The sequence below is a fragment of the Propithecus coquereli genome, unplaced genomic scaffold (assembly GCF_000956105.1).
Source record: "Propithecus coquereli isolate 6110/MARCELLA unplaced genomic scaffold, Pcoq_1.0 Scaffold72, whole genome shotgun sequence".
NCBI classification, from domain to species: Eukaryota; Metazoa; Chordata; class Mammalia; order Primates; family Indriidae; genus Propithecus; species Propithecus coquereli.
Window position 1 is genome coordinate 298,126 of NW_012153285.1, and position 16,032 is coordinate 314,157.

Genomic DNA, 16,032 nt, shown 5'->3' on the forward strand with positions numbered 1-16,032 from the left:
CTTGTGCATATTCTCTTATCTCAGTTCACCAATGTGGCCGATAAATCATACGCGAGTTTGTAATTATTTCAGTACCTCCCTCTGAAGTATCCAAAGTATTCTAGTTTCAGATCCCAATGGGATCTTAGGGACACTTTGAAAACACATTTATCCTTAGAAATTTAGCAATATTTTGCTTGTTTTTCTCTGCTTCGGTACCCATAAAATATATTTTCTATTGCAGAGAATAATCTGCAGTAGTTGAAGTGCCTCATGTCAGTCAATGCTGAGCATCTACTTTGTGGTCTTCCCCCTGGAGGAATTCAATTCAGTCCAATAGCACGTTGATGAGCATCAGTGTCATGTGTTCAACCCCAAGGCAGATGCTGCAGGGCACATATAGATGAACTTACAGTCTGAGAGAGGATATAGGGCATGCAGACAAATAGCTATTATATAAGGTCAGTGTCATAAGAAAGGCATAAACCAAGTGCTGTAAGGGCCCAAAAGCATAAATCTACTAGACTATAAGCCACATGAAAGCTCAGTTTTATAAGGCACTGTCTCAGCAGTGCCTTCATCACAACCAGGCATATGGTTGCTTCTCAATAAATATTTCTTGACTAACTATGTGATTATTCCATTTGGGGGTGAAGGTGAAGGATCAAGTTTAAGTGAGACTCTAATGCAGAGTTTGAATTGACTCTTGAAAGATAAGGAGGGTTTTCAATAGCTGATGGACATAGGAGGAGCATGTTCCAGGTGGAGGGCAAGGCATCTGTTAAGTCGTGGAGGCTGGAAAGCTTGTAGAAGGTCTGAGGCAGAGTTTGGCGGAAGGGTATGACATATATGTACATGGGAGTAATAATGGAAAGAAAAGAAGATAATGTTAGTTGAGGCCAAATTATGGTGACCTTACATACCAGGTGGGAACTTTAAATTTAATTTGTAGGCATTGGAGAAACATTAAAGTATTTTGAGAAGGAACTTGGAACTTGACATTTTTTGAACCATGATTTAAGAAGACTTATATGGTAGCTATATGTAAAACATATCTCCCAAAATTAGATGTACATCAGGATTAACTGGGAAGCTTTAAATCATGCAGATTTCTCCCCCAGCCACGAGATGTAATGAATTGGGATATCTATCATCTGTATTGATAACAAGTTCTCTGAAGGTATTAGCAGTGCAAATCAGTGTGCAGAATTCCACATTACATGTGTCTGCAGTCAGTTCTTTTGGGAGCAAGGCATGGGGGGGAACAGCATTGCAGATTCATGTGGGCTATCAGTGAGAAAATGTCAAAAAAGAAAGAGAGAGTTCTGAGGTCAGCGTCTACAGAGCCCTGTAGCAGAAGAATGGGCACTAAGCTTGAGTCAGGAGCTAAGGATTAAATTCTTCAGCGGAGAATCGGAACCTAAAGGGTCTGCAGATGGGGGCCTAGCCACACGAGCAGGGGTCAGAATGAGCAGATAGAAGTGTGAAGTGTGACTGCCAGGAGCACAGGCACACCACCCCTCCCCTGTCCACCCACCAGGCAAGCCCCAGGGAAGGGGATCCTAGCAAGCAACTGAGTACATCAACTGTTATTTCCCCACTTTTGTTTGTATTTGGTACCTGAGTGGAGATTATGTTAGATAAGCTATATGGACTCAGATCAAGTATCAGTCAGAGGTTGTGGTAAGAGTCCTCTAATCCACTGACTTTTTTTTTTCAAACTTGAGAAACCTGCAATAATAACAATGCAAGAAGACTTAGGCTTATTTCAAGGGCAATCCAGGAACTGCAGAATTCACAGCGCCACTATTCTGAAGTTGTAACGTAATTTTCTCCGTGTAATAAAAGAAACATGAAGTACAACTAGAAAAATAAAAGGCTTCAAAGATTCATTAACTCTTTGAAATGTTATTCTAAGAAATATAAAATTCCTTTGTAGAGAAAAGTATCTCAGAAGCTGGGAAAGTGGGAGGGGAATGAGGAAAGAAAAACTATTTGGTACAATGTACACTATTTAGGCGACGAGTACACTGAAAGCCCAGACTTTATCCCGATGCAATTGGTCCATGTAACCACAAATTACTTGTACCCCTAAATCTATTGAAGTAAAAAGAATTAAAAATTGGAGGGGATTATATTATTATTTTATTCCCTTTAAAAGAACAAAGATTTATTTAGGCAGTAATGGCCAAGTACAGTTTTGAAAAGAGGGCCCGAGTGATATAAAATAGCAGAAAGAACAATGCACAGGGAATCGACTGAGTGATAATATAAATAACAACAACAATAATAACAGCAACAATACTACACTTAATTTAGTGATTCCTATGTATTAGCTACTGTGCTAAATGCTTTACATGCATCATCTTGTGTAATCCTTATAATAGCTCTGTGAAATTGGCATGATTATGGATGATTATGGGAGATTGTGGCTCAGAAATGGTAGACAGCTTTCTCATGCTTGAGCAACTTCTAAATGGTGAGTGGTAGCACCACCTGAATCTCAATGTATGCCCCTAACCAACACTTCCTGGATTTACCAATACCCAACCATCTTGTCTTGCTCTATGTAAAGCCCTCATTGAATCCTCATAACAACACTGGGCATCAGGTGCTATTATTACTTTATTCCATTTTATACTATTCCCTTTTTATAGATGAGGTCACTGAGGCATGGGACACTTGATTATCATTCCCCAAATTATGCAATTAACGAGTGGAGAATCTAGAATTGGAACCAGACACACTAACTTGAAGTCCTCCTCTTAGTCTAGTGACACATGTACAATAACAACAAGATGAAGAAGAAATGGGTATATTCTAGTGGTTGTTACTGGGTTCTCCTCTAATTCCTGTCCTTTGGAATATTTTTACCAAGGCCGACGTCACTATGCCATAGAATTGTAACAATTATATTGAATGATTGATTCGAGATTTAAGTAAAATCTAAGGGGCAGATGGAAAAATTCAATCTAACAGGATATGTAAGTGAGCTAAATATCAGATCTTGCTCATGAATCAAGAGACATAGCTATCCAATATGGCAAGATAGAGCCAAGAAAGAAATGAGGATCTTCTTATAGGCGATAGTAGTGGAGTTCTAGGTGGCAATAAGCACAATATGAGTCAATGGTGGTTAATAGCACCTTGCTTTCAACCCCTCCACAACATAAACAAACCCAATGCCAACTTAGGGCAGTAATAGAATCCCTCTCCTCTTTCATATTTGGGACAAATCAGAAGAAATCTGGTTTGCTGCCTTTTGGTCTAAGCATTGAAGTGTAACATGCTAGAGAGCTGAAGGGACTTAAATAATGTTATAAGGGAGTAGTTGTGAGGAGAAAAGACACAGAGGAGGACACAATAGCTGTCTTCATGTGTCTGAAGGACTTCCAAGGAGACAATATTATTTATTATAATTATCTACTCCTCAGGGCCAAAAATAAAATAGGAACAGAAATTAAATTAAAATTTAGCTTAATAAAAGGAAAATTTTTCTAGAAGTTGGATCTTTGGAAAGATGGAACTGGTTGACTCACATAAATTTTCACACAACCCAGCTCTTCATCAGAATCGTCTATGGGACTTCCTAACATGGCAGATACCAAGTCCCCAGCTCCGAGGAGGTGGGAGGAGGGAGCTTTGTATTTCTTTCTAAAGTTACTCAGGTGATTCTGCTGGTTAGAATTAAGAACCACTTGTTTGATGAATAATATTATAGAAATAATGACTATTTATGGGTGCTAACTATGTACCAGGGATTGTACTACATGGTTCACAATACAATCTCACTTACAATCTTATTTAATTCTCTTATCAAAACTTTAATGTGGGTATTATAATGTCATTTTACTGATGGGTAAACTGAACCAAATTAAATGATTTGCTCAAAGTTTCCAAGGATGGTAGAGAAAACAAGGTAGGTACCTTCACCTGGTTAGCAGAGTGGTGGAGGTTTCTGGTAGGTAGAGATCCAGGCTCAAACCCAGGCTAAATGAACAGGCCCAAGAATTAATCACTCCATGTTGCTTTGGGTTTTTTGATGACAGGAGGTAGTCAGTAAAATTTAAGGTAGTTTCTAAAATGCAAATGGTATAATTCTGTTGTGGAGAGCTCCAACATACAATAGGTCTTCAGGTTAGGGTTTATAAAGACAATGGATTTCATAAAGATATTTCTACGGCACCAGAAATAACAAGACCTGGCAAGACTAGTAAGGATGACTAGGCCAGGTTATGACTAGAATAGATGTATGGAAAGACAAATACAGCAGGTCAATACAATTATCACTGAAAACGGAGTTCTAGGAAATGCAAAACAGGGTTTGAGAGATAAAGTTGAGGGAAAAGATTCATAAATGAATAGAGAACTACTTTATACAGATAGAGATGATCCTGTGAAGTGAAGTTCTAAGAAGACCTATTGTCTGAAAAAAGAGGGAATGAAAATGGGTCTTTTCTGACATGACTTCCTCAAAAAGCAAGAAAAGTACATCATTCTCTCTTCCTCTCTCATGCGCTCTCTCTCTCTCACCCTCTCCATCTCACCTCTGTGGTGAGCCTCAGCTTCCTTATTTAACATAAGAATTCACTACATAACATGAAACATGATGGCCTGAAACATGACGGCCAGCACCTTCTGATCCACACACCTCTAGTGTTGTTACTAGAGAGATTTTCCCCTGCAAGCTCCAGCTGAACAATTCTAGGGAGCCTTTTCATTGGCTGCTTTTGAGTCATGTGCTCATCTGGACACTAAAATTGACTCAAAATAGGGTCATATTCCCAGAAACATTGTCGGGGGCAGGGTTTATTACTAAAAAAGTCAGAGTGGATGTTGAGGGGCTGCTAGGCAAACAAAGACAATGGCCATTTGAAACAGCAAACACCATGCATAGCAGTGAGCCACTCAGGATTGTCCAATTAGAGTTAAGAAAAAGGCACAGATGTTCCTTGTCAGCACTATGACTTAGTATTTTTCCAGAAGTTCTATCTAATTGTCTAAGGTAAACAAACAATACCAAAGAGAAATATGAGGTACAAGTGTTGGAAAAGTAGAGACAAATATATTTTTTAAAAGATTAATAAGAGAGATATAGCTTAAAAATATCAAATAATGCCGCCAAAGTATACTATTTGAAACAGTGTGGCAATGCTATAAGAACAGGTTCTAAAACGAGTCATGTATGATAAAAGCGATATTTCAAGTGGATGGAAAGATGGTGAATTATTCAGTAGATGGTTTGGGGCCAATTCAGTAAATGCTTTAGCCACAATTGTAAGGAGAAAAAAATATATGTCTATTTCACATCTTACATAAAAATATTTTAAAACTATATTTTTCATTGAATAAAATGTAGAAATTGAAAAAAATTAGGAGTTGAGGATAGATTAAAAAGGAAAATCTCAAACCCACAAAGAATAAAAAATCAAAACGTCTTTACAGTGAAACACACCATAAACATCAAGAAGAAACAGGGAAAAAATATATACCACTTATATTGCCCTAAATAATATTCTCAGTAATATTACAAATCAATCTAGAAAACACAAATGACCAAATTTTAAAAATGGGAAAAACGTAAGAACTGGCAATTCATAGGTAATACAAGTACCAATCCTAATAAAAAACTAATAATTTTAATTTAAAAGAAAAAATTGTGATGTTAAGGGGTGAAGGAAGTCTCTCACACCATTAACGGTGTGGGCTGTTGTATATGCTATAGTTCAGATGTTTATCCCTAAGACTGGGGTTGGGGAAGACCCCAAAGGCATTTAAGAAACCGTTGAGGCCGCCCATCCCATTACTGTCCCAGGGGCCCCGCAAACTGTGCGTGACATCGGGAGTCTCATGGTGGCTGTTTGGGCCAGCAGCTGGCTTTTCTCACGTCTCCAGGTTCAACCACCAGTAGTCTGTCTGCTCTGCCCAAGGAAGAGTCCAGAGCCGCGAGCATGAGGCAGTAGCTCCGTTGCCAGTCATCGCTCCGGCTCGAGCTCCTGCTGGAAGGGATGCTTCCTCTCCCGACAGTGCTTCTTGTGGGCCGGCCAGTCTTTCTGCTGGCACTGGGAACCGCAGTATCGGGCCACCTGGCAGCGCCCACAGATGTTGAACTCCCGTAGCTGCTTCTCCATCACTGTGCAGGGCGGGTAATGGCACTCGTAGTAGGTGCAGGAATTCTCCTCCTCTTCCACCACGTCCCCATTGGCGTTACAGTACAGGGTCACATTTAGGACAGGGAACTGCTCTTCTATGGGGTCTGCGGGAAGCTGCTGAATTGCAAGCCAATACAAGCTTTGCTCCCTCCGTTTGCTGGAGGTCTCTTCGGCTTTGGGCCGCCAGCCCCATGGCACCAGCTGCAGGTTGTCCAGGCGATTGTCCACAGTCACAGCGTTGAGATGCACCACCCGAAACCCAGGAGCGACGCCTCCCCTGTGTCACTCCCTCAGCAGCTCATGGAGGAGTCTTCCAGCTCCCCTTCCCCGGTTTTTGTCAAAGGCATATGCAAATATCTTAGCACCATTTCCATCTGCATCAACTTCCATTCGGGCCTCAAAGGAGTAGCTCTCCACCAACGGGATGTCTTGTTCATCTACCAGCGTGTATTTGGTCTCCCCGGCCACCCGGCCGAGCCGCACGATTCCCAATTTCAAGGGATATGACTAGGGTCCTGTCGCTGCCACTCTGTATGGCTCCAGGTATTACTCCCCACATTCCTGCTGCTCCGGCTTCAGCTGTGGCTCAAATAGTCTGGGCACTTGTCAGGCCACTTCTCTGGAAAGCACAAGTGGCAAGCCTTAGTGGCTTCCATGAGATGCTAAGTCTACAAGTGCTCAGAATACAAGAGTAGCGGAGACTTGGAGGCTTCCACCTAGATTTCAGAGGATGTTTTGAAAAGCCACAGAAGCAGAGCCACCACAGAAAGCCTCTACGAGGGCAGTGCCTAGAGGAGCCCCGGGGGCAGGGCCACTGCCCTCCAGACCTCAAAATTGTAGAGCCACCAACAGTGTGTAACCTCAGCCTGGAAAAGCTGCAGGCATTTGACTCCGACCTGTGAGAGCAACCATGTGGGCTGTGCCCAGCGAAGCCTTGGCGGCTGGACCACCTAAGGCCTTAGGAGCTCACTCCATTGTGCCCAGGATGTAGGACATGGAGTCCAAGAAGATTATTTTGGAGCTTTAAGAAGATTATTTTGGAGCTTTAAGAATTAATACCTGCCCTGCTGGGTTTTAAACTTCGTGGGGGCCTATTACCCCTTTCTTTTGGCTGATTTTTCCCTTTTGGAATGGGAATGTTTACCCAATGCCTGTAGAATCATTGTTTTAATATCTAGGAAGTAAATAACTTGTTTTTTATCTTACAGGCTCATCAAAGCTGTAAGAAACTTAAGTCTCAGATGAGACTTTGAACTTTGGATTTTTAATTTGGTGCTGGAACAAGTTAACATTTTAGGGACTATTGGGGTGAAATGATTGCATTTTTCATATGAGAAGAGTGTGAGTTTTGGGTGGCCTCGGGCAGAATGTTATAGTTTGGGTGTTTGTCCCCACAGACTTCATGTTGAAATTTGATCCCCAATGTTGGAGGAAGGGCTAAGTGGGAGGTGTTTGGGTCATGAGGACACAGCCCTCATGAATAGATTAATGCGTTACCTGGCCGGAGGGTGTGAGTAACGGGTGAGTTTTTCATCTATTAGTCCTAGTGTGAGCTGCTTGCTAAAAAGAGCCTGACACTTCCCCTCTCTCTCTTTCTTGCTTTCCCTCTCACCATTTGATCTCTGCACATACTGGCCCCCCTTTGCCTTCTGCCACAAGTGGAAGCTTCCTGAAGCTCTCATCAGGTGCAGATGCTGGTACCATGCTTCTTGTACAGCATGCAGAACCATGAGACAAATAAACCTCTTTTCTTTATAAATTACCCAGCCTCAGGTATTCCTTTATATTAATAGTAATGCAAACTAAGACAGTATAATTCTTTGGGAATAATCTAGCAATATCGCTCAACATTTAAAATGTGCTTACTCTTTAACAATTTCACTTTAGGAATCTATACTTGTATGTGTAGGGGTAAAAAAAAAAGCATTATTTGGAGCATCAATTGTTAGAGCAAACAGAGAGAATGTAAATGTCCATAAATAGGGAATTGATAAAAACAATTATAGTACATCCATATTATGGACTACTATGAAGATTTTTAAAGGAATAAAGTAGATCTTATGGACCGGTATGGAAAGTTTTTGATTATATATTTTTTAGCAATAAAACAATTTTCACAGTATGTACAGTATAATCTAATATTTGTCTAAAAATGGAAAACATATGTACATGTAAATTAACTTGTATGCACATATTATAAGGTCTTGTCAAATGCACAGGAAGCTTTAATGACGTTTCCTACTAGAGAATGAGAGTAAGGTATGATTTTATTTTTTCAATATTCAGATAAGTATTTTTGAAAAAAAATTAAAAGCCAGTAATTTTTCTTAATTTAAAAATTTCACAAATACAATTAATGTTCAAGTTTTATTTGACTACTTTCTTTGATGATTATAATAATAAATGCTTTATATTCATTGAGAACTTTCCATGTATGTAACATTTTCACATGTATTAGAAATATTATAATAAAATATGTGCCTTGAGGGTATAATGGAAAGAAAGGTTTGAGGCACAGAACTTTATCAGAATGTAGAATTACTTCCTTTTTTTAAAAAAAATCTTAGTGAAGCTGATGGGAATATTTAGCTCCATGGGCAGAAAGGAATTCATAGAACCATTATATTCTAACCTGCTCTATCCACTGGAGACTGTCATGTAAATGTCTGATAGAGCTACGCATATGAGAAGTTACACAACATCAGTATTCATTAAGACAGGTCATTCAGTACAAAGTGAGCTCATTTTACCAATATAAATTTGCAGAGATCGAATGAAAGAAAATCAAAGATGAAGGAAAATCCAAAGTGTGACCTTGAGCCATCGCCTGTGGGTATAGTCTTGTTTCATCAATGTCAAGAAAAGCAGAGATAACTTTTAAGTTATCTTGGAGCATCAGAGCATGCCAATTACCTGTGGGTCTCTACCCTGATGAGAAATCAAACTAATACATACCTGCCTATTTCATACAGAAGCATAATCTCTCACCTCACACTGATGACAGGAGGATCCAATGTGGGTTACAAATTCTGAGTATAGAAAGCATTCAAAGGAAAATGACAAGCAAGAGTCAGTCATAATACAGGACAGGATTGTGATAATTGACTTGGACAGAATTTCTTTAAAATATGTTACTTACAGACACAAAGGTGTCATAGATGTATGCAAAAAAAAAGAAAAAAAAAGAATAGTGAGTAGAATGTGAATAAAGTGTGGTGATTTACACTTCATCCTTGCCCTATCTGAGTACTTCAGCCTCCCTGTTTGCTGAGGTTAATGATGTTAATGATAAAATTTCCTTAAGTGGCAGGCAAAGCAAATAAGAAAAAATATTATAAAATAGTATCAGATTAAAGATTATACATTTGGAATTTTTCTAGATTCTTCTCATTTCATGTAAGCCTGTATCAGTGCTCCATTTAGAACTCCTGCGTCCTTTCCCTTTTTACTGTTTTTTTCTCTTACCCTTCTTTCTTCCTTTTTTCTTTCTCCTCTTCCTCCTTCCATCCCTCCCTATCTGCTTCCTTCCTTCCTTCTCTCCTTCTTTTCTTCCTTTTACTTTCTTAATTTTTCTCTCCCTTTTCTCCTCTTTTAAAAAATGTTCTACCTCTTGCTTCCAATAGCCAGTACCTGTGTCTTTTTTTTGTGGCCTGCCCTCATGCTACCACAGAGAACTTTAACCATATGCTCGGAGAGCCAAAAGTGCCTAGAAAATTCCATGTGCCCTCAGGTGGTCCTAATTCAGGTGTGGTATGAAAGCCCACCTCCCTTCTTCTTGTCAGGACAACTTTGAGACATAACTCACACTCTATAGGTCCCTGAATCTGTCTGAACATCCTTGAGGGACTTTGAGGTTGTACCCTCACTTGCCTTCTTCCCTTTCAGTGTTTCGTTTCTCCTATTCCCCTTTCAGCGTTTTCCTGGGGCGCTGCTGTAATAAATCACTTGAGCACACATTTTTATCTTGGGGTTGCTTCTCTTAGAACATAATTTCTCCTATCAAAAAAGTCAAATTGGCTAATATCTAATGAAATGTGACTTTCAAAAATCTTTTAAAAATACTTCATTTAAATACATTTTTCATGCAGTAAAATTTCCTTTGTCAGATGATGTAACCAGGTTTTTAGCTGAGAAACATGTAACCATCATAGTTATAGGTGAAGCCTAAAAGAATTGATGTGACAGGTAATACTAGTATGAATCTAATCAGGATGGATGTTAATAATGGAAATCCTCCTCCCACTCCACCTCTCACATTAAATTAGCAGAAATCCAATTCTCCAAATTGTATTATTTTCCCATTCACTTGACTTTTATACGCATACAAAAATAAGATTTTATTAGTGATTTACACTTGAACTGAGGTTTTTTCGAGGCCATCGATCATTAATCCTAGTCCCTTTTCTGCATTTTTGGTACTGTCCCGTAGTAATTAAAATACGAAAATGTGAGCAAAAGGTAAGTTCTCTGCATAATAGCAAAAGGTTTAGGAATCTATAGCATACTTTATTCCAAAAAAGAGGAAGTAAACTTATACTTTCCAACTAAAAGTGGTGGAACAAAGGACTTTCCAGGTAACTCTCTTTATCGACAATTTGAGCATTCAGGTTAACCAAGATGTATGTATGATTTCTTGCATGATTGCATGTATCTTTCACAAAAATGTTAGTGTCTAGTCCTGACATCTGTTGTATACATTTTTTCCAGAGGATCTGATTTGATAGTTCTGTGTCAACTAACATTAGATTTCTCATTTTTTACAAATACCTTCCAAATAAAGGCATTCTGTCTAAACATGGTATCTCATGTGGAAGGGGTTTTAATTACTTTGGTATCTGGAAGACTAATTTCTATTAATAGTTCACTTGTAAGGCCCTTTCCAAATAGGTACCTACGTGGCCATTTCTATTCAAGTAGGAATAGAGAAAGTCATTGCTCCTAAGAAAGTGGCCACTGGGAAGCAATGCTTCTAGGCAAAGAAATGAAATACCAGTGAAGACATGCCCACTTTTTAAAACCACCATGCTATTTTGTGTCTTCCTAGCATCTTTTGCTATGGAAGGATCTTCTCATCTTTTTCACCTAGCAAACTGCTATTCATCTTTTAAGACCAAGTTCAAATGTCTTTTCCATTCTGGTGCTTTCTTTGATCCTCTCTTGACAGAGCTAGATTTCCTGACTTCCAGTTCTCTTATATTCTACATATACTCTTATTATAAAGCAATTACCATATTTGTAATTTAATATATGCAAGTTTGTTTACCTACCAAAATTTATAATCTTTGAAACCAAAGGTTATTGATTTATGTATCCCCAGATTTTAGTGCCATGACTGAGATATGGAATGTACTTAGGAAATGTTTATTAAAGAATAAATGGATGAATTAATAGGTAAATAAATGTACAAATGATAAGATAATTACATTATTAATGGAGATGGACAATAAAATATAAAAAAAAATGTTCATGGGCAGAAAATATGGTTGGGGACTGCTGCTCTAAGAGATTGAATGAAGAACTATGTCTTTTATGCTGGGGTGATCAGAGATAGTTCTATGAAGGAGGTTAAATTTAAATTAGGCCTCAAACAATGAGTGAAGTTTTTTGCTAGTCTGGTGATCAATAATATTATTTATAAAAGTGCTTTCAGAAGCATAAAAATGTCATAAGCTGTGTCTTAATCCATTTTGTGTTGTTATAACAGAATACCTGAGACTGGGTAATTTATCTAAGGAAAACAAAAAAGTTTATTTGGCACATGATTCTGGAGATTGGGAAGTCCAAGAGCATGACACCAGCATCTGTCAGCTTCTGAGGAGGGCATTGAGCTGCATCATAAGATGGCAGAGAGATGAAGGAGAACCTTCATTTTCCATGTGCAAAAGGGACAAAACATGAGGGGTATCTTCACTTATAACAACCTGCTCGTTCAGAAACGAATCCATTCCTGTGAGAACTAATTCAGTCTTCCAAGAGTGAGAACTCACTGCTGCAAGAATGACATCAAGCTGCCCATGAGGGTGGAACTCCCATGACCCAAATGCCTCCCATTAGGCTCCATCTCTGAAAGGTTCCACCTCCCAACATTGTTGCACTGGGAATTAAGATTCCAACATGAGTTTCGGCAGGCACACTCAAACCAAAACAAGTTGCAAATAACTCATTAATATTTATTATGCCATATTGAGTATACTGAATTTTCTGGAGTAATTGATACTCCAGAAACTATGATACTCAAGAAAATATTTACAATTCAAAGAAATAAAGGGGAAACCTTAAACAGAGCAGAAGTAAATTAAAAATTTAAGTGGCTGATAAATCTACCTAAAGTATCTTTTAGTAAATTAAATGCTAATAAATATTTTCAGGGAGAAAAATAAATCATTTTTTAAAATTTTATTCTTGGACAAGGCAATTATTAGATTTGTAATTTTTAATGTAATAATACTTGCATTGTAGTCTACTCAGTGAATAATTTTAAGCTATAGGAATGGAATCTGAAAAGACTATTAATTTAAGCTATGTGGTTGGAATCTAAAAAATTTAATACCATCATGACACATAGTCATCATCTCCTTAAGTTTATTTATTTGCAAAATAACTTTGTAATTCTTCATTTCTAAAACTCAGAATTATGCTATAGATGCTGGAAGGAAAAGAAGGAGACCTATCACTTGCATAAATGCCTTATTTATTTATTTTAGCACTGCTATTTATTTCTAATTGGTATGCACTTAGAAAAATGTCAGAAACAATAAGAAAGTCAGATATAAAGACTAGATTAAAGCAATTGTCCAGTTAATTTTATATTTATCTGAAAGTTGGGCTCCCAAATCTCAAGGCTGTTAGGTTTAACTAACAGCTGTTTTATTAATGTTTTCAAATTCCTTTTCATTTGTATATATGATACAGCTGCTGTGTGGCTGGCTTTGAAACAAGCTGATTTGACCAAGTAGAGGTGGTGCTGTGTAAATGGCAGTCTTAGAGTATTGTGCTCTCCCAAGTTGATCTTTATATGTAATGCTTAAGTTTGCATACCATTCTTCTGGCTTTAGCTGGTTAATTAATTCATCTGCTGGTTTCCATGACTAAAGCAAGTATTCCTGAAGGATAGTTTCTACCACATTTAAATAATTCTGTTACTGAAAATTTTTGTAATGAATCTTACGATGGAATTGACTTTCCCATTAAGTGGGTAGAAACTGGGTTAGCTTATCAAATCTCTAAATTTTGTTGGTCAAGTTTGAAATGCCATTTAGGAAGGACACCTTGCATTTTACTATAGTGTCTAAAGTTTACTGGGTAAGTCAGAGAGAAAATAAGGGACATTTTAAAAATCGTAACCTTTACGATTATATGTACTCTGCCATAGGTGTGGGTGCTACTCAAAGCAAAGCAATCAATCATTTTGGCCTTCAAAGAGACTGTCTTTGAACACCACCACTTAACTACCTGAATTGTGGCTTTTTTAGACACTAATTGTTGCTCATTAACTGTGTTCTAAGTGCTGTGCCAAGTGCTTTACACAGTTTATCTCATTTAATCCTCTCTAGGACTTTATGAGGCAGATCCAAATAGAATCCCCATTTTATAGATGAATAAACTTAGGCTTGAGTAATGTCTCTAAGGCCACACAGATGGTAAGCAGGGATATTGGGATACAAGCCCAGACAATTTGGTTCTAGAATTTGTGCTCTCTTGAACTTTGTATTTATTCACACTTTAGGAACATTATCAAAATTAACCATTCTAATGGTGTAGTTAAATTTGTAGTTATATGGCTTAGTGGAATGTTTGTTGGAACACCTGGAGTTCAAAGATGAGTCCTGGATTTATAGGCTTAGCAACTAATTCACATCAGCCAAACTCAAGAGAACTGAGCTAATCACACAGAAGGGCTATTTAATTAGCTTCCAGTGGGTGTTTTTTTTCTTTCCCATGATAAAAATGAGCAGTGGTTAATGGTATGGTTGTTAGAGTCAATCAGTCCAAATTTAAGTTAACATCCCCCACTTAGCACTGTAACCTTGGCCAGTTTACTAATCCTCGGTTTCCCCATCTGTAAAATGAAGGTAGTAGTCCCATTTCATCAAATTGTTATGACTTATACAAAATGCTTTTTATGGGGCTAGAGTCATAGGTGACCTTCAGTAAGTGGTAATTATTGTTAATCAAAAATCATGGGACACGATCTGTTTCTGTTATCCTATCTGGAAAATCACACGAATAACAGGTAGTTTGAGGAACACCAAATCTGATAAGAGAGAGTTGCAATTCTTATGGAATGTTTTATTCAAGCTTGAAAAATTATTCTTCCCCCATTGCTATGTTTTCTGTATGAGGTGCTGAAATGCTAATTGTCTGCCAGCATCGGGTTCCTTCCTATAAATAGTACTGGATAAATATGAATACATTCCTAAGTTTTAACTCTACTTTTACAAAATTTCTGTCATTACAAACTTCCTCATCAAAGGAATACTATGTATCCTCAATTTGTACACCATCTATATTAAAATGGCACCATGGATTAAAGAGTAGTTTTAGAAGAAAAAAGAATTATTGATTTATTAAGTGCACACTATTTTTTTTAAAAAAACTAACAAAAACTAGCTTAGATTGATCTCTATTACTACTACACATTACTTTCTTCTTAAATCTCACAAAGCTTGAGTCATGACCATCACATTCAGAACCTAAAATTTCATCTAAATCACTTATTGACATTTGCACCAACTCATGGTGACACACTGTTTTTGTAATAACCTTTGTTCATGATCTTTACCTCTTTAGAACTTTTAGGATCTACGGTATAATTTCAAGCCATATTTAAAATATGCAAGGGTTTAGTCTACATTTTCTATTTGATTTAACTGATAGCTTCATGTTATTATTTATTTGAATTAACTGTCCCTCAAGTAAATTATTTTCTTTTGAAAGTCAGCTAAAAGCTTATGAATAAAATGTATTTGATTCTTTAGGTTGCATAAACTTTTAACACAAAAGTCTCCTGAATTTGAAAATCTTATGATCCAGTACAGGGATTGACGAACTATAACCTATAGGCCAAATCTGACCCACCAATTGTTTTTGTAAATAAAATTTTATTGGAAAATAGTTATTCTCATTTGTTTATTTATTACCTACAGCTGCTTTCATACTGTAACAGTGGAGTTGAGAAGTTGTCAAAGAGCCTGTATGGCCTATAAAACCTAAAATATTTATTATCTGTCCCTTTACAGAAAAATCTGTGGACCCCTGATCTAGTCCAAGAGATTAAGTAACTTCTAATGCCTACTACACAGTAGATGAACATGGATCCAAAAATCCTCAACAAAATACTGGAAAACCAAATTCATCAGTACGTTAAAAGGATCATTCACCATGATCAAGAGGGATTTATCTCTTGGATACAAGAATAGTTCAATATACACAAATGAAAAATGTGATATACCATATTAATAGGATGAAGAACGTGATTATCTCATTAGATGCAGTAAAAACATGTGACAAAATTCAACATTTTTTCATAATTAAAAACTATCAAAAAAAAACTATCAGCAAATTAGGTATCTTAATATAATAAAGGCCATATGTGATAATCCCATAGCTAACATTATACTCAGTGGTGAAAGATAATTGTAACCTTTTTCTTCTAAGATGTGGAATAAAACAAGGATGTCACTCTCACCACTTCTATTCAACATAGTATTGTAAGTCCTTCCCAGAGCAATCAGACAAGAGAAAGAAATAAAAGGCATCCAAATAGCGGGAAAAAAGTGAAATTGTTGCTGTTTTCTGACAACATGATCATACATATAGAAGACCCTAAAGATGCCACTTAAAAATTACTAGGACTAATAAACCAGGAAAGTTGCAGGATACAAAATCAACAAAACAAACC

General features: G+C 37.4%; 1 pseudogene; it reads right to left on the minus strand.

Annotated features, from left to right (window-relative positions):
* Nucleotides 1-5,954: 5,954 nt before the first annotated feature.
* LOC105824173 overlaps nt 5,955-16,032 on the minus strand; it is a 72,832-nt pseudogene continuing 62,754 nt past the window's right edge.